Here is a 26315-nt window from a genome sequence, read left to right as displayed (position 1 = left end):
TCATAGAGTGCGCTTACACAAACCTAGATGGTACAACACACTACTCACCTAGGCTCTGTGGTCCAGCCTACTGCTCCTAGACTATCAGTCGGTACAGTATGCTACTGTACTGAATACTGTAGGCAACTGTATCACAATGGTAAGTATTTATGTATTTAAATATGTCTAAAACAGAAAGGGTGCAGTAAAATACAGTATACAACATTTTAAAAAAATGGCACACATTGTATAGGGCACTTACCATGAATGGAGATGGCAGAACTAGAAGTTGCTCTGGGTGAGTCAGTGAGTGAGTGGGGAGTGAGTGTGAAGGCCTGGGACGTGGCTGTACGTTACTGCAGCCTTTATAAACACTGTACACTTAGGCTAGGCTACATTTATTAAAAAATATTTATCTTTCTTTAATAATAAGTTAACCTTAGCTTACGGTAACTCTTTAACCTTATAAACTGTATAATTTTGAAATTTTTTTGACTCTTGTAATGACACTTAACTCAAAACATAAACACATTGTATAGCTCTACAAATATATTTTCTTGATGTCGTTATTCTATAAGCTCTTGTCTATTTAAAATTATTATCATTGTTTTTTACTTTTTAAGTTTTTTTGTTAAAAATTAAGACACAAACACACACACATTAGCCTAGGCCTACACAGCGTTAGGATTATCAGTATCACTGTTTTCCGCTGCCACATCTTGTCCCATGGGAAGGTCTTCAGAAGCAATATGTTCTCATCTCCTATGCGAAGAATGTCTTCTGCTGTAATTCCCCCTGAAGGACCTGCCTGAGGCTTTTCTTGAGGAAGTGTCATTCTTTTCAGAACTAAAGCCATGGTGGTTTGCTTGGTTTTTTGTTTGTTTGTTTGTTTGTTTTTCATCATAGATTTGCTTGTAAGTAGATAATGCACCATGAGAATTCCTCTCCATTAATGAAAGCCCTTTGTGTTGGGGTCTATGTTTTCAACAATTTTAAGGAGCTTGTTGAAGCCTGCAAAAGATTTTGCTAAACCTGTCACCGTGCATTTTCTTAGTTTTTTTTTTTCCTCCTACAGTTGCCTTTTCTTTAGCTATGCATTGCTGTTCCAGTTCCAACAACTCCTCATTAGTCAGTTCCTCAGACACCACATCTAGGAGCTCCTCAATGACCTCCTCACCCACACCAGGTTCAAGTTGTTTGTCATCTCAACACAGCCTTGTTGATTTTTTCAACCTTCTCATCAACCTTCAGATCCTTTGAAGTCATGGATGAATCTCTGGAGTGTCTCTTTCCAGATGCCATGCATGTACTCCTTGGTGACATCACCCCAAGTCCAAGCAAGGTTCTAGCTGTAACCCTTCCAGAATTGTACCACTGTCTTCTCAGTGTCTTCCTCAGTTGCATCGATAGCCTGGGCAAAGGTCCTCTGCAGGTAGTAGGCCTTAAAAATTGCTATAGCTTCTTGATCTATTGGTTGGATCAAAGCGGTGGTACTTGGAGGGAGAAATTCCATTGTGATATTAGGATGAAGATCACCACTAGGAGGTGGATTCCAGGAGCATTAGCTACAATAAACAAAACCTTGAAAGGTATGTTATTCTCCAAAGAGTACTTCTCCATTTCACTGGCAGAGAAATTCAGGAGCACATCTTGGAAGAGGAACTGAGTCATCTCTGATTTTTTTTTTTAATTAAATTTTTTGGGGTGACAATGGTCAGTAAAATTACATAGGTTTCAAGTATACAATTCTGTAATATATCATCTATATATCACATTGTGTATTCACCACCCAGAGTCAGTTCTCTTTCCATCACCCTATTTGACCCCCTTTACTGTCATCTATGACTTCTTATTGCTCTTGTAGTACATTGGCAGGGTGCCCTTGTTGATATGCTTGAAAGCCCTGGGATTCTCACTGTGCCAAATCACAAAGGATTTTAATTTGTAGCCTGCAACATTGTCCCCAAGCAAGAAACCCCAAAAGCCTTGAAACCTGGCATTGACTTGGCCTGTTTATGGATGAAAGTCCTTTCAGGCTTTCATTCCCAGAACACGGAGGTTTCATCCATATTGAATGCTTGCTCTGGCAAGTAATTTTCCTCCACCATCAGCTTATCTAGAGTTTCCAAAAATTCTTCGGCTGCTTTCACATCAGCACTCGCAGACTCACCACTCCCTTTCACATTACATAATGAATAATAATTCTTGAATCACTTAAATCACCCATAGCTGGCAATAAATTCAACGTTGTCAGTAATAGTCATTTGTTATCAAGTATTATGTACTGTACATAATTGTATGGACTATACTTTTAAATGACTGGCAGGGCAGTAGGTTTGTTTACACCAGCATCACCACAAACACATGAGTAATGTGTTGCGTTACGATGATACGATGACTGTAATGTCACTAGGTGATAGGAATTTTTCAGCTCCATTGTAATCTTAAGGGACACTGTCTTATGTGTGGTGCATCATTGACCAAAACGTTGTTATGAGGTGCATGACTATAGTTAGGATATTACCATGCTGATCAACTTTGTGTGTGTGTGTGTGTGTGTGTGTGTGTGTGTGTGTGTGTTTGGGGCTGGGGTCCTACAAAATAATATATTGCTTGAGCATTAAAGAGAATCACTACAATGTTCTCTTTCTGCTTCTGTAATGTGATAAGGAGTTTAAAAGAATATTTTAAACTGTGCTATGTACATACAATTTTCACATACAACACATACTGTACAAATACATATAAGCATTTTATCTAGAGTGTGATACTGAAGCATTAACATTTCTTTCTTTTTTTCTTTTTTGGCTTTTTCTGTGTGGAATCTCCAAAACAGACAATTCCTTGGCAAAAGCATTGAGAAAAAAAGAGCAAACTCATTCAGTAACTAGGACTGAGGAGTCATTTTACATAAAGTTCATGTTGAAGATGGTTTTGAATGAGGGCGTAGGAGGTTGTTTGCAGATAGAAATGTGATGGGATATATGGAAATACATAATAATGTGAGTGGAGAAATAGAAATTATTTCTCACAAGTAGAATCAATTGGAGGTTGGATCATGAGTGTGTCAGTACAAGAGTGGAAAGGATAAATGAAAGTGAGCCTTTATATTCAAAAGAAAGTTGAGGAAAAAAAGCACTAGAGATGGAGAGGAAAGAGAAATGAAAATGTTTGATTAACAGTTGTCACTTATGTTTAGTTAGGTATTAATTTCCCTGACTCAAAGATGGCTTCCATATCTTCACCAGTCGCCAAATTGGAATTACACCAACTAGAAATAAAATAACCTAGAATAGGTCAAAATGAGTGTTGCTGGAGCTTAGTGGCAGTTCTGATATGCATCCATAATGAATTTTGAAATAAGGAATGTAAGATGTTCCTCCAGAGAGTTCAGGTTTAATATATAGCGCAGAGACAGGTAGAGTCAGCTTTAGTGTAAAGTGGCCCCTGGGCCAGGAGGTTCTATAGTAACCTGATTGAGTATTAACGTATTTGAAAATCATATATGCATTAGTCAGCCTTGCAAACATAGAAAAAGGTGAGTTGAGTTCATTCAGCCAACTAATATATATTGAATGCATACCAGGTGTCAGACATAAGATATAGTAGTGAACAAGAAGACGATGACCCTGATGCCTCAGAGGACTTACAATTATAGAGTTCAGTGTTGGCATGTTATGGCCACCTATTGTCCAGGAGAGAGTCAGTGGGACCATTTTTGTGTTTTGCCCAGAGCACCTCTTTTGTGAAGATAGAGGCAGTAGGCATTTTTATGTGTTATTATTAAAGAATTGAATCATCTAAGTGACGTTCCTTTTTCTGAGTCCATGTTGACCATGTAAGTTTCTAATCATAATTTGTGGATTCCCACACGTGTCTGCCTATTGGGACAGAATACTCTAGTCAAACAAACATGAGGACTTTGGTTATTATACTGATTGTATTTATCTTTTGAAATATGGCCATTAGTGTTCAGTGTTTTGCATGAGTCCACTCATAAGGGATGGATCCCTTCTCAGCATGCTGCCAAAATCAGGTGTTTGATTCTTGAAGGCTGGGACCAGATCCTAGCCCATCATTACTCTCTGAGTTTCTTGAGAAACGGCCAAATGGACTAGGTGGTAACGCCTAGTATCTCTGTTAGCTGTTCTTATCCTGTCTTAAAATTTCTGAAAGGAATAGGTCTTATTCAATTCTTCCAAATGGTATCGATAGATATCGTCTGAGAGATATTCCTTTTAAAGCAGTGATAGAATAGATAAGTTCTTTTTTTCTTGTTTGCTCATTCTGGTTCCCTTATGTCATTCCTTGATCTCATGTTATCCCTGACATCTCCTGCCACCCCAGGTATGGCTGGCCACGGGCCAGCCCATCATCTTATGGGATGCCTTTCTACTGTTTGGGGAAGGGAGCAGCCTCTTGATGTGTTAATTTGCTTTTGACATATGGGTCTAGTCCATCTGCTTGGAAGTCTGCTGTTATTACCTGGTTACTGCAAAACCAACCTTAGGCTATCTTTAAAAAAAAAGTCAACCCAAAGTTACTTCCCGTTTTCTAAAGAGATTTTAAGTAGAACAGCAACTAATTATCTTTTCACAAAATCTGTCTTTTCTTGGTATCAGCATTTTTCTTTCCTTATTTTTTAAAACCTTTCAGCACAGAAATACTTAAACAGATTTCTGCCTGATGGCTAATAATCTATTTTTACCATTGTCGTATGCAGATCTCAGTGATATTTTGTTTTTCTTACCCCAAATGGTATAATACTTCACAGTGGACTTGGTTGTACAGATTAGTATTAGCACTATTTTCATCCAGAGTCAAAATGGGAAAAATCTTATAGTGCACACTTTCCCTTAGGATGCTCTAAGTACTTGGGTATGTGGTTGTGTAATTATTTTGCCATTGCTAGGTTTGTAAAAAACAATGACACAATGGAATGTCTAAAACTTTAAAACAGTGTGTTTGTCTTGTTTGGTTTTCAAACTAGCAGTACAACCCTTTTTCCAGATAAAATATGATAAGCCTGATCACATTTGAGATACTCTAGTTGCAGCCTGGATGAGTTAGGCAAAGTCCTGGCTTAGAACTCCATAAAACACAATTTCAAAATCTAGAGGTTAGGATTCCAGTGTCACATGTTATGGTGAAGAGGAGAATAAGAAACACAATATTATTTTGCCATCATATATGGAAGGGTACTTTTAAAAAGTCCGTCAAGACAAAGTGGTATTAATATAAAGGCTAAAATGGGCATAGAAGCCACAGCAAACCAGAAGCAGAGCAAGCCGTATGGCAGTGCACGCATTATGAATGGTGACCTGCTACTGTGTTAATGGGAAGTCTGGTTACAGCTAGCAGAGGAACATCAAACTCAGACTGAAAAAGCTTTCATGAAGTGTGTAAAACTATTGTAATAATTTAAGTGGTTCTTTTAGAGCAAAGGACTCTGGCATATCAGGACTCCAATGATTGACCAAGTTTAGTTCAATTTATTTATCCTCTATAATGCTCCAGACATAGTGCTAGGTACTTTATAAGAGTAGTACATGGTGTAGTAAAAATAATGCTAAGGCTAAAAGCTAAATATATGGGATATTTTGTGCCCTATAAACACGCCAGATGGGAAGTACTAGCAGTATATTACCCACTAATATGTGGGAGAATAATACACAGTGACTGATAATATTAGAATTGGGATTTACGCTTTCCATTTATAGTGCTGGTCATGTTTTTCCCTATGAGCAGTGCTAATAGAGAGTTTGGAAATCATATGTATATATATGAACATATATATGTATTATAGCATGCAGGAGCAGGAGGAGACCAATAAATCCCATTTAAACATCCTAATTTTCTCTTAGATTCTACACTTATATTAATGCTTATGTATTTCGTATCATGGGAATATTAATGCCATATTCATTCTATTTTTAGCTAAGGCTCCCTCATTGCCAAGTAATGATATGTTTCCATGCATGAGAATGTAATGCTTGATGATTCTTTGTTCATATTCCGCTTATTCTCTTCTGTCTAACGTTGCCCAAAGCAAAACTCATCTGCCTCTTTAGTTTTCCTCAAATTTATCTCGCTCTTCACCATCACCATAAAACTCCTAGATGGAAGAGTTTGTGTCTTTGAGGATTTATTTCTTAACTCACAGCAGTTTGTCTCCTGCTCTCGTTCCTTAGTAAAAGCAGCCCTATCAGAGTCATTCGTGATGACCCACTGAGCACCAGTTTTGCAGCTTCTTTGAAGCCTCCGTGCTGCTGCTTGTTCATCCTGGAGCGTCTGGTGCTGTTTGCCACATCTGCCACTCTTGACATCCTCCCTTCCTACTTCTTTGACTATTCCTTTCGGTCTCTTTCATGGGCTCTCCTTCCTCTGTTCTTTAATGGTCCCTGAATGGGAGATCCAAACCCTGCATTTCTATAGCTTTTGTCTTAGTTTGGGACTCATCATCTCTCACCAGGTCCATTTCAAGAGACTCCTAAGATTTTTACTTATTATTGGGCATAAGCCTCTCCTGCCAGTTCCAGATCACACTACAGACTGTGGCCAGTGTAGTCACTCATTAAAACAAGACTTGTCCTGCCCTTGATTGCTGAAAACATCGCTTACCCTATGGATAGATTATGAATCCTCGCCATGGAACACAAGCCCCCTCAGAGCCTGGCTTCCACTTTCTGTTCCTGCCTCACATCCTTCTACTCTCCTCTCTACACCAAATAGGGGCTGGCTGCTGCTGAACCTGTGTTCCTGCCCTCATATCTGTCCACCGGCTGTGTCTAGAATCTCCAAGGTGTTTAACCTCTTTGTGCCTTTTCCCCCATCGATACAATAAAGGAAACTGCAATGTCTGTATTAAGGAGAGATTGTGACGGTCGGAGGAAATAAGGCTTCTGGAACTGCTGAATTTCCTACAAGCACCGTAAGATAACCTATCTATACACATTCATTGTGGTTCTTGTTATTAGGTAACTCTGAGGTGGGCTCCAAGGGGATTTGCAGAGGAAGCTCAGGAAACCAATAAAGATAATTAAAAGTTTAGAAAATTAGAACTGAGAAAAACAGGTAAAGAAACAATTATTCAGCCAAAAGAGGAAAAAGCCTGAGGGAAGATATAAGAAAGAAAAATTATTTCCTAGAGGATAGACTGAAACCATCATCCATTAATACTGAGAAGAAACACAGCAAAGCATGTAGGATTTATATTTGCCCTAAGAAACACTTCCCAGATAAGGGATTGGCTATCTAGAATCATTTATTCATGAAACTCTCAAAATTTATTTATCTATAGATCTGAAAATTTATATTTTCTTGTGTTAGCCAATTTAAGTATGAAGCGGCCTGGATGCAGAGAAGTGAATTGGGTGATTTTTGCGGTCCTTTTTTCCTCAGTAAATCAGTCTGTCTTTCTCTGTCTCTTTTTGCCTTTATCCATTTCTCTGAATCTCTCTCTCTAGCTTTCTGTCTTTGTCTCTCTATTTCTGTTTCTCAGAAATACTTTCTTCCCCACCCCTATTCCTCAATACTTTTGCCCCATCTTCCTAGCCCCGATATGCAGTCTGAGCAAAAGATTTTCAGAAATGGTTCAACCACTGCTATTCTACTTTTTAAAATCTTGAATTCATTGTATCTTTTGGCTGGCATAATCCAAATATTTTTGGAGTAGAGGAAAATTTTTATTTCTGTAATGAGTTCAGGACAGAAAAGTATTTATGATCACTTACTTTAACAATATTGTTTTCTGAGCTCTTCCTCCTGCAATACACTTTTCCTAGCCCAACTCCACATCTTTTCCTTTTGAGAATTTTTTTTTTTCCAAAGCTTGTGGATGTGTTTTACTAGGGAACTGTTAAATTTCTTCATTACCTGATACTAGAAGTCCAAGGGAAGTGGCATTAATCAATAGCACTGCTCTGAGGGGCTGGGACAGCCACAGAATGCCCTGCTCACCTTTGAGCGGGGTCTTTGCAGGTTATGTTTCTAACCAATGAGTTTAGTAGATTGTAGTTGTTTGCTATAGTATCTTTTTACTTACATACTTGCTTTACTTACTTTTTTAACGTACTATACTACTTGCGTATGCACTTTCCCCTTTCTTTTGTTTTTCTCTCATTAACATTGCCTCATATTTCCCCTCTACCATATTCTTCTCATTCCTTTATAATTTTCAGACTTTTGGGCAGATTTCATCTTATATTTTTCTGAGATTAGCTCTTCCTTGCTCCGACCTACCCCTGCATCCTATCATTTGGCATGCTACTGGATCCCAGCCCCTGCTACTGGAATCCACATAGCACTTGAGGTGACAGACGTTAAAGCTGGTATTGTTTGTGTGAAAGTCATATGGCTGAATCAATACAACTATTTTTCTCTATTCCTGAGCAGGTATAATAGCTCATCTTTTTTTATTTGGTGTTTACTAGATTTTCCCCTTAAGCACTTTAGAAGATACCAAGTAATTTAATTTTGTTCCTGTTTTTTTTTCTTTTTTTTTTTTCCTTCACTAACTTTTATGTCACAGTTGAAGAGAATGAGCTAGGGTCCATTCTCACAAGTTCATTGTGACCCAACAAACCCCAGAATTAACTTTACAATATACACTCTAGTAAGAAGAGTGAAATTGACATTTCTCCTGAAGGGCGCGAGAGGTAAATAATACAAGAGAAAGGAGCAGTGGTCACTATTCGTAAGATATGGAGTTGCTAGTTTATAAATGACCACTCCTTACTGCTATTTCAACAGATGCTGCTAAATGGAAGCTGCCCTGCAAAACTTATTTGGAACTGAGTGTGAATAATGCTGCTATAAAGTAGAATTATTAGTTAGTATATCACCTCTAATAGCAAAATAAAGTCACTGAAATTATTGCTTAAGTTCCCTTCCTCTCTCCTTTTCTTCCTTTATTATTTTTTCATTATCTTTTCTTAAGTGTTACTAAATTACCTTATTTATTAATTTATTTAAGCCACACAAAAACCCTGTGATTGGTACCAATATGTCCATTTTAAATGGATGAAAGCAGACACAGTTTTCCAAGAGGGTGAATAACTTACTCGAGGTCAAACATGACTATAAGTGACACAGCCCAAGATTTTTTGAAATTGAACTCCAATTCTCTTTCTCTTATACCTTAGCTATTCTAATTGGTCTGTGGCTTTGAATGATAATTATATATAGTTGTTATTTTGAATAACAATTAATCTAGGAAAATACATTTGAAGTATGGAAAATTTCATCTATAGGTTACATAATCCAAATTAATAATTGACACCAAATTAATAATTGACAAGGAACAGATATTAAGTATTTTGGATGTGGAATAAAAGATGAGTTCTAATTATAGTGTACATGGAAGATTTAATATCTATTTTTGAGATTGCTTAGTCCTTTCATGGAAATGTAGATTTTCCTATGTAAAACAGAGGTTATACGGACGGTATTTTGTTTGTTACTTTTAAATCCCTTTTCTCTTTTTTCAAAAAATTAAATTTATAGGGTCACATTGGTTAATAACATTATGTAAATTTCAAGTGTCCTTTTCTCTTTTTATCTGATTTTATTAACACTGCATTCATAATCTAAGAGATCTTCCTACAGATGGCAATCAGGTTAAATGATTACTTGGCTATCTGTCAGTGAAGTTGATGGTATAATAAAACAACAACAACAACAACAGACATTTATTGAGTATTTATTAGGGATAGGCACGAAAACTTAAGTAAACTTTCCTCTATTCCCTAGGGCTGGTAAGCTGTAGGGTGAAAATTTGAACCCTGTTTGTGTGACTCCAGAGCTCAGACTGCTAACAGCTACAAAGAGTTCAAACAATAAAAGAAATCCAAGAAATATTTTTAAAATTATTAATTCAAAAAACACAAGAAATTCAAAAACTCTTTGGACATTCGCCCAATTAACATAATCCCTTTTAAGAAACATTAATACTAAAATTAAAATTAATTTTTATAAAAATAGTCATGTTTCATTTGTGGACGATGGTCAGAATTATATCCACGAAACATTTTTTTTTCATATCTTGGAAAAGTAGTATGCAGTCATTATAGGATAGGCCTTCCAAAAGTTGCTCATATCCTATACTGAACCAATTTAATAAAAACAAAAAAGCCATTAGTGTCTGACCTGGCTTCTAGGGGCCACATAAGTCCTTTTAGTATTTGCTTATTTGAGTCTACAACTTTGTTTATTTTTTATTCTGATACTTTATAGTAAAATAAGTAAAATCTTCTCAACAGTTTAAAATAGACTAAACCTTCTTTCATAGATATGTTGAACTATGATCGATGCACCCACCAAATAGAATTTAAAAGGGATAGTTGATTTTATCTCCTTCTTTACTTGTTCCACGAATCACTTGTGTCAAGGGAAACATATTACTTTATTAAATTTCTATTTTAAAGAAAAATGGCAACTTTCACTTCTCTATGTCCTTCTTATGTCTTTGTGTAATGGTGGGCAGGAATGAAGTATTAGTAGGAGCTTATAAGTGAGTGGCTGTGGAATTTATACTACTTTATAGAGAGATAAAAATGAAAATTAAGGGGCTCACTTGCATTTAGAACAATATTTTAGCATAGTGTTGGATGAATGCTAAAACTCAGGGATACTGAACCCAGACCCCAAAGAAACCTCATTTGAACAGCTCTGGAATAGTTGAGCAAATACCTAAATCACAGGCCTTGCATGTGGTCAACCTAAGAAACCATTCCCACATCCAATTCAGATTTGCTCAGTAGCCTCTGAAAAGCAGTTTATTCTCTCTGTGCTTTGTTTTCCCCATCTGATCAGTGAGGCTAATCATATTTACCACTCATGTCCATCACAGCAGTTTTTGAGATTAATAAAAGAATGTCCACTGAGCACTATGGATGCTGAAAAGTCACTGCTTAAGTATTAATATTATAAGTATCAGGGGTAGGGGTGGGAACACATTATTCTTCTGTGTATTTAAGTAATAAAACAAACACCTTGATTTCCTATAAAATACTATTACTCCCATATTTCTGACTTTTAGATTCTATATTCTAGACACACTAGTTTGGCTGTTATAGAAATGAATCCGAAACAATCTATAGATAAAACATTTCTCTACTCTTGGTCCAATTTACTATAGACTTTTCTTTTTAAAACTATATTCTGAATGAATTTTCAGAAAAAGACTATAAATCATATCTTTTCTTTAAGAGCGGTATGCATGAACTATTTCAGGGTTGGCAAATATGTAGCATATGTATCACCCACTCCTTCTGAACACATGGAAGATATTGCTCTGTTCTCTTGAGGAAAGACAGAACCTCAAAATTCTCTAAACACATGGTTTCAGGTAGCTATCCATCAGAGTTGGGGATGAATGAAAGCCCCTGTCATTCCTGATTGGCTCTGACTTTCTTATTTACAGATAAAGAATCTAAATTCCAAATATTATTTAAAAAATTAATTAAAGTTAACTTGTTATTTTGGTCATATGAACTGAAATCCAGATGTACATGTTCCCACTCTAATTTTACTCTGTGACATCAGGCTGTTCCCATAATTTTCCAGTTTGGCTGCATTTATTGTATTCTTAATATCTTTCATATTTTTTTCTGGTTGATTGACTTATTCATTGATTAAGTAAGATTTATTGAGCAACTAGTATACCTGAGTTAGTGTCTCTACTGTCTAGCAACTTAAATAGAAAGAGCAACTCATGTACAAAAATATCCATGATACAAGATAAAGTGCATTCTGGTTCAGTTCTCTCTATTAGAAACACAATTATATCTTTCTCATTTCTTAAGTCTAGATTGCCTAATTCTTGGTGTGTCTTTCTGTCCCTTTGCAGCCAATTTTCTGGTATTAAAATACCTACACTCATTGTCTCCATTTCCCTTATTTCTATATATAACCAAATGCATGGACTCTAATATTTGCCTCCACTCAGCCACCCAAATGTTCTTGCTGAGGTCAACAATGATTTAAACGATATTTCGGTTCTTAATTTTTAATTTCATTTAAGCATTTCATACTGTTAATTGTTTCCTTTTTCTTTACTTTCTTGTATCCCATTTTCTTGAATTTATTATTATATTGCATTATGATACTCACCTAATTTTTTCTCCTGTCTCTGGAGCAGCCCTCTCTTTGAAAATGTGGTTTCTTCTTCCTCTTTCAGTTCCTTTGAGGTTGGCATTCTTGGGATTCTCACCTGAATTCCATTTTCTTCTCTTTATGGAGTTTTACCCATTTACAACTGCAAACTGCAAACTCCATCTCTAACCTGAGTGTTTTTGCATCTTTTTCTCTATCCCAGTACAGACCTGTATATTCAGCTACTTACTGGGCATATCTTTGGTATTCCACAGGCATATAAATCTCAACTTTTTCAAAACTGAATATATCTTTTCAAATCTGCTCTTCTTCCTGTATTTTCTAATTTGGTGAATGGCGCCACTACCCACTCAGTTGCTGAAACAGAAATATAGGAGTCAAGAGATCTTATCAGTAAAATTCCTTACTATATCTTTGTGTTATATATTTATTGGGGTTATATGAATTATCAATTGTCTTATTTGTAGATTATTTTATAATTTGTCTTTGTAAATCATGATCTCTCTATCTAGTTATAATCTCTCTAATCTTGTGCCACATTTTATCCTTACATACATCTTGATTTCTTTATTTAGAAAATATATATAGAAAATATATTGGGAGGAAATTGTAGCAATTGTTCTGAGTGATGGGATGTCAGATGACATTTTTCTCCAATTTTTAATACTTTTCTTATTTTAATAGTGAACTTGTTTTAAACCTTATGATTAAAAAACACTTTTTAGAAGAAAAGCAACACAATATAGGGAACCTATGTTCGTGGAAAACAATAAAATAAAATTTTATAATGAGGCCAGTGCCCTTCTCATTGAGTAATGATCCAAATTTCTTTTGAAGAGAATGCCATTAATTTAATTAACCAACAAAAGTTTATTAAGTGCCTAGATTAACCAGGGGGAAAATACTATGATTTCAAAAACAGAAAAAACAACAACTCAGCTTTAGAAGGTAGGAAAGGAGAAGAAGGAAGATGAAGTGATATTGGAGCTTTATTTCAAAAGTTAGGCAAGGGTTGACTCTGAAAAAAGAATAAAGGAAGGTATCCTAGGCACTGTGCAAAACCTCACAGACGTAGAAAAGCAAGGGGGCCTCAGAATGGCTGGAGAGCACTATGTGTACGAGACAGAGAAGAGCGGACAGATTGTATGCCATGTTATTTTGTTGATCCATAACTTTAGTGAGAATTGGTGAGAAATAAAAAGCTTTAGTGAGAATTAGTGAGAAATAAAAAGTTTTTTTTATTTCTTTAGCTCTTTAAGTATTACACGATATCTGACTTTATTAAAATTTATTTACATTGCATTTTTCTTCAGCCTGTATTTTCCAGGTGTCAGTATTTTTTCACTTTTTTAAACTTATCACAATTTATTTGTGTAATACCTGTTGGGAAAATATTGTTATATATATATTTTTATCATAAGTAGTTTTATCTCCATCCATGGTTTTAAAACACAATTCTTGCATTACATTTTCCGGGTTCTCAGGCATCATTTGAAGATATAATTGTAGCCATTAGCAAAGAGACTATCTCCAAATTCCTAAATAACCTAAAGTAATATTATACTGCTTATCTTTACTCATAATTTATGTTCCACTGTTATTTTCTGGGGAGACACTGACTCCAGTGTGAATCAGAGCAGTTTGGGTGGGGTTATGTTGACTTACTATGCTGCACTTTGAGCGCGGTGTGCATCAGGCATATCACCTTATGGCTGCAGCTTGTTTCAACCAGAAGGGCTCTAATTCAAATAAATTCTCGTGTTGTTAATCACCACAGATATAATGATATCTTCCTGTGCTGTGTACTTTTAAATCGATGATTCTGAAGCAGATTGTTCTTTGATATTTCCATCATTTTTTCATGAGCTTGCATAGGGAATCAGGTAGTTAAAAGTTGAGCACTCTGAGTGAGGAGACTTTAGATGCCTCCTGACAGTAGGACATTCATGGCTTCTCTTAAAGGAATTTACTATTCATCTGGTGAATACTCAATCTGATGAATAAATAAGGGCCCCTTGGTGGAAGTCAGGAGGCCGTAAATATTTCCTTTTCATAAACCCTAGCTTAGATCATTCTTGATCTATCTAAATATACTTAATTGTGTCATTTTGGTGCTTATAATTCTTAGATTCTTAGCGTATATTCTGCTTCTTAGAGCATATATGTTTTTCAGTGGTTCTTTGTAGTGACTCCTGAGACCCTCTGCGGCTCGGTGTGGCAACTCTTGCCCCAAATTGCCTTCCAGACCACCAGGGCCCGTGTGCAGAAGCTTCAGCTGCAGCAATGGTTCCCAAGTCTGGCTGTGTGTTCAAATCACCAGGAGGCTTAAAAAATGCTAATGCCTGGGCCCCACACCAGCTTAATTAAGTCAGAATCTAGTGGGAAGGGGCCCAGGCAATATGTCTTAAAAGGTCCCCAGGTGAATCTACTACCTGTGTAAGCAGGATTGAGAATAAGGAGAGCATGGATTAGGACTGAAGAATGGGCAGGGACCGCTCACCTTTTGGCAATGATGAAGGGAGCTGAGGAGTCTGGGCAGGAGGTCTTGGAAATGAAAATCCAGAGACTCTTTCAGTAAGTAGCAGTCTGGTCAGAGAGGACTTTATCTCAGGTATAAAGTTAACAGGACAGTAACTGAAGGCTTGAAGAGAGCAAACTCAGAGCAGAGGGTAGGACATGGGCCTGGAACAAGTGCTATGCCATCCCCTGGATCCCTGAAGGTATGTACCCAGAGCAGGTAAAGCCATACGGTGAAGAGACAAGGTCAAGGAAAAAGGGATGGTTCCATTAAATGGACCACAAATACTTCAAATTAGTAGAATTACAGTTTTCCTGTTAGCTGTCTTCTCTCAATTTTGAGTGCTGCTGATTTGCAGGGGGATTGTTAGACAAACCAAAGCCACTGAAAACTGTATCAGAACAATGCTAAGTAAAAGATGTGGTGTACCTGGTTTTTCTTGCAATGTGCCCTTATACCTTGACTATAAAAATCAGATAAGGTTTACCTGGCTCAGACACCAGTGTATATCTGTAGGCATTCCTTAGGCCTATTCTTCTTTCCATTGTAAACACCGCTAGCATGCCCTTGTTCCAGCTCCAGGAGCTGGATAAAAAGCTCACCATGTGTGTAACCAGAAGGCCTGCTTTTCAGCTTAGGAGCTGCTACCCACTCCCCTTGTGCCTGCCTATGGCCCTTGTCCGATTTTGTACCCTCGTGCCCACATTTCTATTAAATAACCTCCATGGATTTGATGATTTTACTTTTTTTTTTTTAATTGGCTGAGCAGCTCTAAATAGGCCTCAGTTAGCTGCTAATCCTTAGATTTGGGATCCTAGTTCATACTGATTGCTTAGGCCCTTGCCTGGTTTCTGGTTGTGAGGATACATACATGGCAACCATTGTTAAGAGTTCCAGCGGTATCCCCACCATCTTTTCCTGCTTTGTAAGCCAATGGGGCACAAGTAACCACTCACTTCAAGTAAGGGGTGGGGTATGAGCAAACCTAACATTTGTAATAAGTATCTGCTTTTTTATCAATAAGTTGAGCATAAATATATACAAAACTCAGTTTGGTCTGATATCAACTTCCAGTTCTTACCATATAACTAAGAAGGAGGGGTTTCTCCGGAAGGTGGGACTTCCTTCCCTTTCTCTTCAGATTTAACCAATATTAACTGAACACCGGCAGCATCAGGTACTGTGTTAGATATTTCTACCTGTGTTTGAATAATGCGCTGGAATTATCAGGACTCCAGAAATGGTTTCTGACCTTAAGGGCTCTGTCTGACAGTGATTTCATATGTTATTAAACGTTCTCTACCGTTTCTCACAGGCTGATGACTGCTTATCACAATGTGCTAGTTACGGTATATTCAAAAGATAGTCTGTTCAGGGGATAGTCTATTTTTAATGAAAAAAAAAAGATAATTTCATAAAAATACCCAATTTAACTATGACCCCTGCATTCAAGAGGAATTAAAAGTGCATACCTTTGGGTTTCAAAGGAATGCTTTTTAGGCTGGACACGAATGTGAGTAATTTATCTGTTAACATGCAACTGTTAATGTAAGAGCAGGAAGCTGATACTCAACAGCAAAAATCATTCTAGTGTAAGAACTTCAGAAAGGAGCCAGAAGAAAAAAAGAGCTTACAGAGTCTTGTGTTGAAACAACAAAACTTATCACAGATGAAAGTACAGGGATGGATTCGTGGAAATTGAATTAGAATTTCAAAAATACTGTGAAATCCCACAGTTTGAATTATAAAATATTAAGGTAGGCTAAATCAGTATTAACTTCTCAATTAGAGTATTGATGAGAAGCATCATCTCTGTTTGATGAGGTATTATTTCAGTGTGTGTGTATGTGTGTGTGTGTGTGTGTGTGTGTGTGTGTGTGTCTGTGTTGAGGTAATGTTACAGGAATTCTGTGTTCAATTCTAAAATTAAAATTGTAGGGATTGTTAAATGTTGATGTTGTTAAATCCAATATTGATGGGAATTGTCTTTTTGGATGTAAAAACAAGTATATATTTAATTGTAAAGTGGGAGTATGGCTTCCACGATGGTGTAGTGTCAACTTGGCTAAGCTATACAGTTATTTAGTCAAACACTAATCTAGGTGTTTCTGTAAAGGTCAACCCTAGATGGGGTTAGCATCTACAATCAGATGATTTTAACTAAAGGAGCATACTCTCAGTAAGTGGGGTGGACCTCACCCAATCAGCTGACAGGGCTGAAGAGCAAATACATATTTCTCAGAGAAAAAATTCTTCCTGAAGATTGAAACATCAGCTCCTGCCGCAGAAATTCCAATCTGCCAGCCTGTCCTTGCAAAAACAAACCTCGTGAAGTCTGTGCAAAGCCATCCTTACTGCAGCCACTGTTTTCTGGCCTCCCTCTTGTCTCCCTGGGCATGCTAGCAGCAGCCCTGAGCTGCCCTTGTATTCCCTTTAACATGTTTGCTGCTTTCAGCCCTCTGCCTTTGTACGTGTGTTTCCTTCTCCTTTCAACACATTTTCCCTTCTCTGTCCCTCCTCTCTGAAGCCTGCTCTTCTCCCTGCCCCCTCCCCTTCACAGCAAAAGCACTGGGGGCTCTCATCTCTGCCTCTCCCCTCACAGCGCATTTTCCACAAAGGGCTCTGTTGATTTGTTTCCATGTCTTTTTTCATTTGCTAAATGGCAATGGCCATGTCTTATTCATCTTTGTATTCCCAGCACCTAGCGCAGTTCCAGTCGTCTAGGAGGTATTCAATCACTATTGATCAAAGAATGAATAAATAGCTGACTCTCTCCTTCAAGTTAAGTTGCAGATAGCTGGGAGATGTCTTAAGTGGCTATTCTTTCTGGGCTGGGTATGCTCCTTGTACCTGACGTGCCTGAAAAGAATCAGGCTAACAGACCTTTATTTCCAACCCAAGGCCTATGCTCTCAGTATTTGTGGGCGTGTATACATAAAGCCCATTTGCTGATCGTGCAGAAATCTCTGGCATCCGATGTGGATAGCCTGAATGCTTCACAAACTCAGTACAACTTGGGGCTGATTTATTTTAACCTTTTTAATTAATGACCTGAAGCTCTTACCTGCATTCATCAGTAAGGAGGGCAATCTCCCTTTTGAAGTTTTACCCAGACAATCGACCTTAAATTTAGCGCCTTATCTAGTCTAATGTGGGGTCACTGGGATCTTTTTCAAATACCAGCCGTAGAGGAAGCTGTGCCATCTGATTATTCTTGTGCTTTGCATGTGTCTGGCTGCCACAGGGTGTTGCTACTGAAGCTCGCACCTGCGTAATTACATGGATTCCTGTCCACTCAGCACCAGTGCCCTCCCTGGCCCAGGCTCCTTATAGGCCATGAGGTGTCCCTTACATCAGAATGACAGGGTTCAGAAGAGCTCCTGTCAGTTACCTGTTGCTGAAAACAGCTCTCCCCTCCATGCCCCCGAGTTAGCCGCTTGGCCACCCACTTTCCTCATGATTTTCGTTTGGCGTGGTCTCACAATTCTTTACCACCACTGGGCCTTAGTTATGCCAACAATAGGCTCTGTACCTCCCTTCTGAGGAGGAGATAGGCCCGTTTCCTCTCCAGGGACCAGCTCTGCAGGTCAGGGGTCTTGGAGAGCTTTGCTAGAGTCATCAGAAGCTTATTACACTCTTTGCTGTTCTTCTTCCCCAGTAACTTTTGTATCTTAACCAGGGGGTCTACTGGGAAATAACCCCAGTGATTCTTCATGGAACCAAGGGAACAAGTGTTTCCAGGTGACTTTCTGCTTTACCCGTTGAAATCAAGGAAGCAGATGTAAATGTTAATGGGTCTTTCAATTGGCATTTGATTTCATCACCACCTTAGCAGGCATAATGTATGTCAAAATGGTAGCCCTTGCATTTGATAAGGCTATACCATCACTTTTCCTGTAAGAGATACTGAGAAGTAGGGTCAGTTAGAAGCAGAAAGATGTTTACAATATCGTTAGTGCCTTATGGAAGAAACCGAGACAACCTAAATTCCAAATGTGAATTGTCTGCAGGCTTTAAAACAGGGGCCAGATTGCACTGTAGGCAGTTCATGTCCTTCCCTGCATCATTTATTGCAGCTTCATCTTTTATTATTCCTTTCTATTGTTCTTGTTCTAGCCAGGATATTGCACTAATTGCACTACTCCAATACACACAGGCTTGCTCACACTTCAGGAATCTTCTGTTATTCCTCCACCTCCCTTTGTGACACCCTCCCATCCAACATAAAAATAATTTTTTCCCCAAAGCTATGTTGTTCTTTTGTTATCCCAGTGTTTCCCTTATAAAACGATAGCAATAGCTACATTTCTTAAGCCTTTTCTGTAATAATAGCTAGATACTTCATGTTTTTTGTAATTTTTAAAAATGTGGAAATAACCTGCCTATACGAAAGTCCATAGAACACATTTGTACAACTTAATTATTGCAGAGTGAATGACTATAAAATATGTGTAAGTGAGCAGCCATGTTACCCACGTTATCACCATTCCCGCTAAACAAAAGAACGTTACTAGTGTCCCAGAAGCCCTCTGGCTATCTTTCCTAATAATAAACCTCTCTCTCCCTCCAAACTAACTCCTATTTTACTTTTATGCTCTTCCCTTTCTTGCTTTTCTTTACAGTTTTACCACTTATACTACTTCCCTAATTAATGCAGTTCAGTTTTGCCTGTTTCTAAGCTTTATATCCTTGTAATCATACAGTATTTTCTCTTTTTTTGTCCGGCTTATTTTATATAACAGTTTCTGAGCTCCATCCAGACTTTGTATAGTAGCAGTTTCTTCATTTTCATTGTTTAATAATCTCCATTATGTGGCTATGCCATAATATATACATTCTTTTGTTAATAGATATTTAGGCTATCTCCAGTTTTAGGCTATTATATAATGATGCTATAAACAAACATTCCTGTACATTTCTCTCAGTACCCATGTACACATCTGGGCCTGGGATTTTCTTGTGGGAAAGTTTCTAATTACAAATTCAATTCTGTGAATAGATCTGTTTTTTTATTCCTATGTACACTTTGGCAATATGTAGATGTTTTTCTAGTAATTTGTCGGTTTCATCTAAATTTCTTAAAATACACTCATTATCTGTTTTATGTCTGCAGCATCTGTAGTGATGTCCCTTTTTCATTTCTGACATTGGTTATTTGTGCCTTTTTGCTTTATATTTTGGTCAATCTTGCTAGAGACTTAAAAATGTTAAGTCTTGTCACAGGATGTTTAGTGAGGACTTACAGTATGTTGATATCTCACATTTTCTGTGTGCATTTGTCTATTTTTTTGTTACCATTTTGTCAATTATAACAAAATGATGCTGAACAAAAGTTTATTCAAAGACCTGATTAAGAGGGAAACTTATTAATAATGAAAGTTTCAACTTATCGGTAAAGTGTAATGTGCCCTTGAGATGTAGAATAAAACAGTGTTCATAAAATGCTGGAGGAACTTAATTTTTATTTATATAAATTAGCCTATGGTAAAATTAGTTTCATTATACGTAATTTTATTCAAAGTCAAAGAATACATTGACTGCGTTAAGTGAGGACTTACTGTATGTTGATATCTCACATTTTCTGTGTGACTCTATAATACATTTTGCCTTATATAGCTGCACACATTTTTTTTTGTTACTGTTTGCACGCTATCTTTTTTACTATTTTTTTACTATTTTGCTTTTTTACTATTTTACTTTCAACCTTTATGTAGCTTTAGTTTTAGATGTATTTTTTTTTTTTTAAATAAGCAGCTTACAATTAATTTTGACTTTGCAGGTCTGAAAAAATATCTTTATTATACCCTCACACCTTTTCTCCGCTTTCAACATTTTCTGTTTCCTCTGAATTCCTTGTTTTTGTTTAGTTTTGAGCTGTTTTATTTCTTATTGGAGATTTTCATCAAATATATATCTGAAGCCTGTTCATTTTGAAGAAGGGCCAATAAAAAAATGATCGGAAAGTCTCTGTGTATAGACTGGCTTGTGACTGGTAAGGCTTGGGGGAGGAGAGTTGTAGTTGATGGGACTTTGAATATTCCATTGGGGGTGCTGCAATGGTTAATAAGGCTTTAGAGAAGGGCAGGGCTGATTAGTTTTCTTAGATATGAAACTTCTGTCTTCAACTCAGGCGTAGTGTAGTAATGTGGCTGTACTGGTGGCTGATCTCAGAAGTGGTGAAGGTGGCATAGGGTACAGCAGAATTTGTAATGAGGTTTTGCTTCCCTTGGTACAGACATCAGTACCTTTGGACCTTGGCAGACACACTGACAACATGAGTAGCTGTAGCAGCAACTTTGGTGCACCTCCGTACAAGAGGTTATCTTTGGCACCATCTTTGACCTCAGTGTCAGCTGGAACATAGCACTGTTGTAGCTAAAAGTCCTAACGGTACAAATCAAACTCTGAAAACTCATTGACTTCTTTACGAGAAACCTAATGGGTCTGACATGCTCACAAGGTGGGTGGAAATGTGACTTTACTTCCTTTTTTGCTTACTGGTGTGGTGTAGCTTGTAAAACACACATTACAAAAGCAGAGTATGAAATTCTTTATATTGTTAAATCAAATGAAGCTGTATAATTAGTAAAATTGCAGAGCAAGTTTATAGAACAATAGAATAATCTCACTTCTAATTTGAAGGGCATTTGATAATAACTAGGCATTGTTAGACTACAGAGATGCCCCATAGGCTTGGCTTTTACACAGAGGGTCCGAGTCCAGAGATGGCTGAAAGTGAAAGGTGTATGCTATTTAGCATCCCAGTAGCATTCAACACCTGGAAAGTGCTTAAGTGCTGTATCTGCTACCCCAAATCACTCATTTCATTGGCAAACTCAATTCTAGGACTCGCCTCACAAGCTTCCCTCCCAAACTCTCTCCCTCTCTTTATTCTACATTAAGTGATGTCTGTTTAACCTCATTTTTTTGTGCTGTCTGCTGACACTTTGTAGCAAATCTATACAAATCTTTGATCTGTCAGAAAAATCTGTCCTTCTTTGATCTTTTGTCAACACTTTTTATTTCAAAATCGGGTTCCCTTTAGATGAGCAAGCTAAGAGATGTAACCTCTTTATCTAGCTTTTTATCTATTAAATGCAGATATTCCCACACTTATTGTCACTCATTTGACATACGCTCATAGTGTGTCCTGTATCTCACAAACGTTCTAACAGATTGTTTTTAACTAGAACAGGTACACACATTTCTTAACTGGGATGGAGAGTGCAATTCTGAGTTTGAGCACCCTTATGAAATTTGTACATGTAATTAGTACATTAAGACTTAAACAAAAGTCTCTTTGTTGTCTTGGGCAGTGACATAGAGTGAGCACAATACATGTATCCTTGTTCTTTAATAAGAGTAATCTGAAAACCAACCTTGGTTTATCAACCAACTGGTGACTCTTGCAGCCAATTTAGTAGCATTCCTTTCTTAAAGGAATTAAAGGATGGTGAAAACTGAACAAAATATTCAAAACCACATTTTTAGGCTCTAAAATTTTTTCTTGGTGCATGGTTGCAACTTTTTTCATTAACAGAAGCTCAGTCAGGTTATCTTAAGAACAGAGGTGAGGGGGGCAGTAATCTTTAGGAATTAACAGGGTGTCCCACGGAATCCAAAGTGCAGGAATGCAGGTCTCCAGAGGCATAGGAATTAGAGTCCCACACCACCAGTGTTTGTTCTCTTATCTCTCTTCTCCTTTGCATGGGTCTCTCTCTCTCTTCACTTTCTCTCTCTCATCTCTCTATATTTCTCTCTCGCATCCTACCTCCCTCCACCCCTTTCTCTCTTGCTGCACACTTAGTTCCCCACTTCACAGAGGATCAAATGTGGTCACCCAATAATCACTGAGTTATTTTTTGTTTGACCCCTAGAAAGTGATTTCTTCCTTTCTCCATTTGAGTTTTGGTTCTAAATTATCAGAAAAGGAAAAAATAGGCTAGCAACAGGGTTGGTTATTATTGTATACATGTGTCCATAAGCTTACCCCAGAAGCTTTACCCTTACACTGCGGAAAGTGGTGTAGGAGAGAAGGAATTATTAGACAAGTGGTGCTGGGTAATAATCCTTGAAGTGACCACTACATCTGAAGTGCTATTTTCTTTCCCTTGGAAATTGATGAGCTTACAAGTGTCAGGCCCATGGTCTAGCATATAGGGAAGCATCAGTAATTTGCTTAATGAGTAAATGAATAGTAAATAAAATAGATGCTTAGCTAATATAAATTCACATACTGCACGAAGGGTTCTGGGATGAAAAAAGTAGCCCTTTTTCTCCTTCCCATCACTGGAGTTTAAAATTTTTCCGACAAGAATTGAGAAACATTATTGGGTAGCCATGGGGAGGAGAATAAGAAGTGGTTGAACTCATATCTAATAGAATTATGCTTTGAACTTGAAAATTTTGCAGGAAGTTGAAAGTCTCATTTTTTTATGTTTATTTTATTACACATAAGGGAAACTTAAAATTTCTGCCAAAAGTTAATTATTGTATTTGTGTCCTGTAGTTTTCATTCCATTATTTTTTTAAAATCTATGTTGACCTTTAAATAGCCATGAACAATTACCTTCACTGACATATACCCATTGAAATAAAACTTGTTTTTTGTCCTACTTTGAGCAGCATCAGAATCTTACAGAACCTATGTAAGCTATTTTATGCCTCTGTAGTTGGAAGGAAGCATCATTATGTAGGATAAATTAATTAATACCATTCTGGCTCAGCTTGCAATTCACTTTTATAATTCAGAAATATTTTATCCAAATAGTTATAAACACATTTGTTATTTAAGTTTAAAATATGATTCCGTTAGACACGAAATTAATTTTAGGCAATCTGTGACTCTCTGCATTCCCTTGGGGATTTATTGGGGTTCTCTTAGCAACAAGCTTAGGATTTTAAAATGTTGTACCTTCTGTTATTTTTCCAATGACTTTAGTAAAGATACATACGTGTCTTGGTTGTGTTTATTTAATACATCAGAAGTAGAAAACAAGTCAGCTCTATTTTGAACATTCAATTAGATTGGATATTCCTCCAGTGTTAGTGAGGTTGAGAAAAAAAATTGAACTAAGAAAGAAACTTGGGGTATAACCACAAAAATTCTGTAACTTTCAAATTAGTTTTGAGGCTATATTGTTTTATAACATCATAAACTTCTAAGTTTTGCTTTAAAGGACAAGCAACAAATGTGGTTTGGCAGTATCCATTTACAGGGTAGTGAAATAAGTTTTCTTTCTTTTTTTCACATGGGTAAAATGAATGTGTTTTACTATGTAGCTTTTGTATTGTTTGTGCAGCAAATTGGTGCACAAAGTTATATATTAATATCTAGTCTCATTTAAAATAATTATTTTAAAACATTCAGATCCAGTATCTTCCATGTAGAGATTTTGCAATATTTTACTTTTTTTCATTATGAGTCAACTAACTTAGATTCAAATTAATTTATAATATATGACTGCAGAAAGTCAAGGATGTAGTCTTCATTTTGATTTGATTGTATTCTGGGCTCTAGCTTTTTATTCTGGAAGAGGTAATAAAAATGATACAATGATATTCCATTCTAACTTTGCTAGAACTTCATAATTACATGGCCTGCAACTTACCTTTGATGTTTTCTTTAAGTTTGTTTTTATATTGCAAATCTTTTGTTTTTATCTTTTATCCTCCTCTTACTTTGGCCCCAGTGTCAGATGATCTAATCTTCTTACATTAATCAATTGACTACTTAATTCATTTAAATATTTATTGCATTCTTAAATCATACTACACACTGGGCAAAGAATGTCACCTGCCTAGGTGAATGAACCATGCTCTTCACTCTTGATGAACCAAGTCTTTTGGAAGAGAGGGACAATGTGAGAAAAGTCATTAAAATGCTTTGGGAAATTTATTTAACAAAGAGGGATATTCAGTGTTATAGTCACACCAAGGAAAGGACAGCTTTTAGGGGTAATGGCAGGAGATGAAAGGAATAGCTGATATATAGTGGATGTGTTCACAGTCAGGGTGGGTTTGTTCAATGAAAACTCCATCTACAGTCTTCTTATATATATCTTATATAAATTAGAAGGGATGAGTGGCTAAATTGGGGAAATTGGAGATGGTATTTTGTCTGTAAGCAATGTTAGACCCAGATACAATTTTCATCATTGCAGACTACTTCTAACAATAGTTCGCCACATTTTGACATTCCAGTGGATCTTGCTGCATACCTTAGGTCTTGCCTGGAAGGTCCATGCACATGTATTGAGCTCCATCAAAGCTTTCAATAATCAAGAAGTAGGAAGTTACAGCCTGAAAAAATATTCATTTAGAATCTTTAAAGAAAATATCTATGATCAATATTTACCTGTAAGGCTGGTAGAACTGCGTTTTTCTAGATCTATGCATAGTGGAAATAACCAGCTAAAGTACAAAAGATGTATGAATAGTTGAAATAATTATCTAAAATTTCAAACAAAATTCAAACTTATTTGAATTCAAATTTGAATTTTGAATTATGTAATTCAAAATTACATAAAATATAATTCTAAATCACTCCCCAAAATCAGTGGGTACAAAGCCTCACAACTTCACTTTTTTAGAGTCCAATATAATATAATAACCTGCTCACATTGCTGATATAAATGAATGCACACTCTGTCCTTTACAACCTGAGCAGGAAATATTGTTAAATGTTAATGGGTATGCAAATCAGTGAACTAGTACTTGAAATTTTTTGACAGGTCTGCATATTTGTAATTCTCCTTTATATTTGTCCAAAGCAGCAAAAATAAGAGTAACTACTAACATTTATATATCAGTCTTCATTTTTACCATGTTTCCCTGAAAATAAGACCTAACTGGAAAATAAGCCCTGGCATGATTTTTCAGGATGACATCCCCTGAACATAGCGCTAATGCGTCTTTTGGAGCAAAAATTAATGTAAGACCCGGTCTTATTTTGGGAGAAACATAGTAAACATATTGGTTATTTCATGAATTACCTGTGCTATCTCATCTGTATTGCTATAGCATCTGGTACTTCCCCGTGCCCACAGCCACACATGAGGGACATTTCTTTATTTTGTGCTGGTATATTGTTCTAGATGTATATGCACAGCTATCCTGCAGTCAAGGAGATACAAAGGAAGTTGGAGAAATAAAATGAACACACAAAACAATTTAAAAACATGTTTAATGTTTTCCTCTGTGGAAGAGTTCTTCATGATTCAATCTCATTTTATTGCTGCTTTTATATGCAGGCATTGTTCCAACTGCTAGGGAATCAACAGGGAAAAGAATAGCCAAATAACCCTCTGTCCTCCTGGAGCTTATTATCTAGTTTTAAATATTGTTTTACCTCTCGGTGTTCAGTGTTATGATCTTATTTCTTGACATGCTAGTAATTTTTGAATGAATGATGGATGTCACGTATAAAAATGTGTAGACGATCTAGATGGTATTTTATTCTTTCAGAAAAGGGTCACTCTTTCCTCTGTTAAATGGAAAGAGTAGAGGCTGATCCCCTTAATCCCGTCATTGAATAGACTGGGTAAGCACTGATTTATAGTTTCATCAAGGACCCATCAGTCTCTAGTTTTCTCTCACCTGTGTATGGCTCTGTGTATTCTCTCCAGCTATTTCCTCTGGCAGGTTCTGAACTGTAATAGTCTCCTCAGCATTGTGAATTTGCCAAATCTCTGCTATGCTTTTC

At 36.8% G+C, this 26315-nt stretch overlaps 1 protein-coding gene across 4 annotated transcripts in view; it reads left to right on the top strand.

Moving 5' to 3' along the window:
- TMEM117 (transmembrane protein 117) overlaps positions 1-26315 on the top strand; it is a 382792-nt gene that overhangs the window by 168431 nt on the left and 188046 nt on the right. The window lies entirely within an intron of this gene.

This window comes from Rhinolophus sinicus, linkage group LG02 (genome assembly GCF_036562045.2).
Source record: "Rhinolophus sinicus isolate RSC01 linkage group LG02, ASM3656204v1, whole genome shotgun sequence".
NCBI lineage: Eukaryota > Metazoa > Chordata > Mammalia > Chiroptera > Rhinolophidae > Rhinolophus > Rhinolophus sinicus.
The sequence above is the reverse complement of the archived record's forward strand: the minus strand, read 5'-3'. Positions and strand labels throughout refer to the sequence as shown.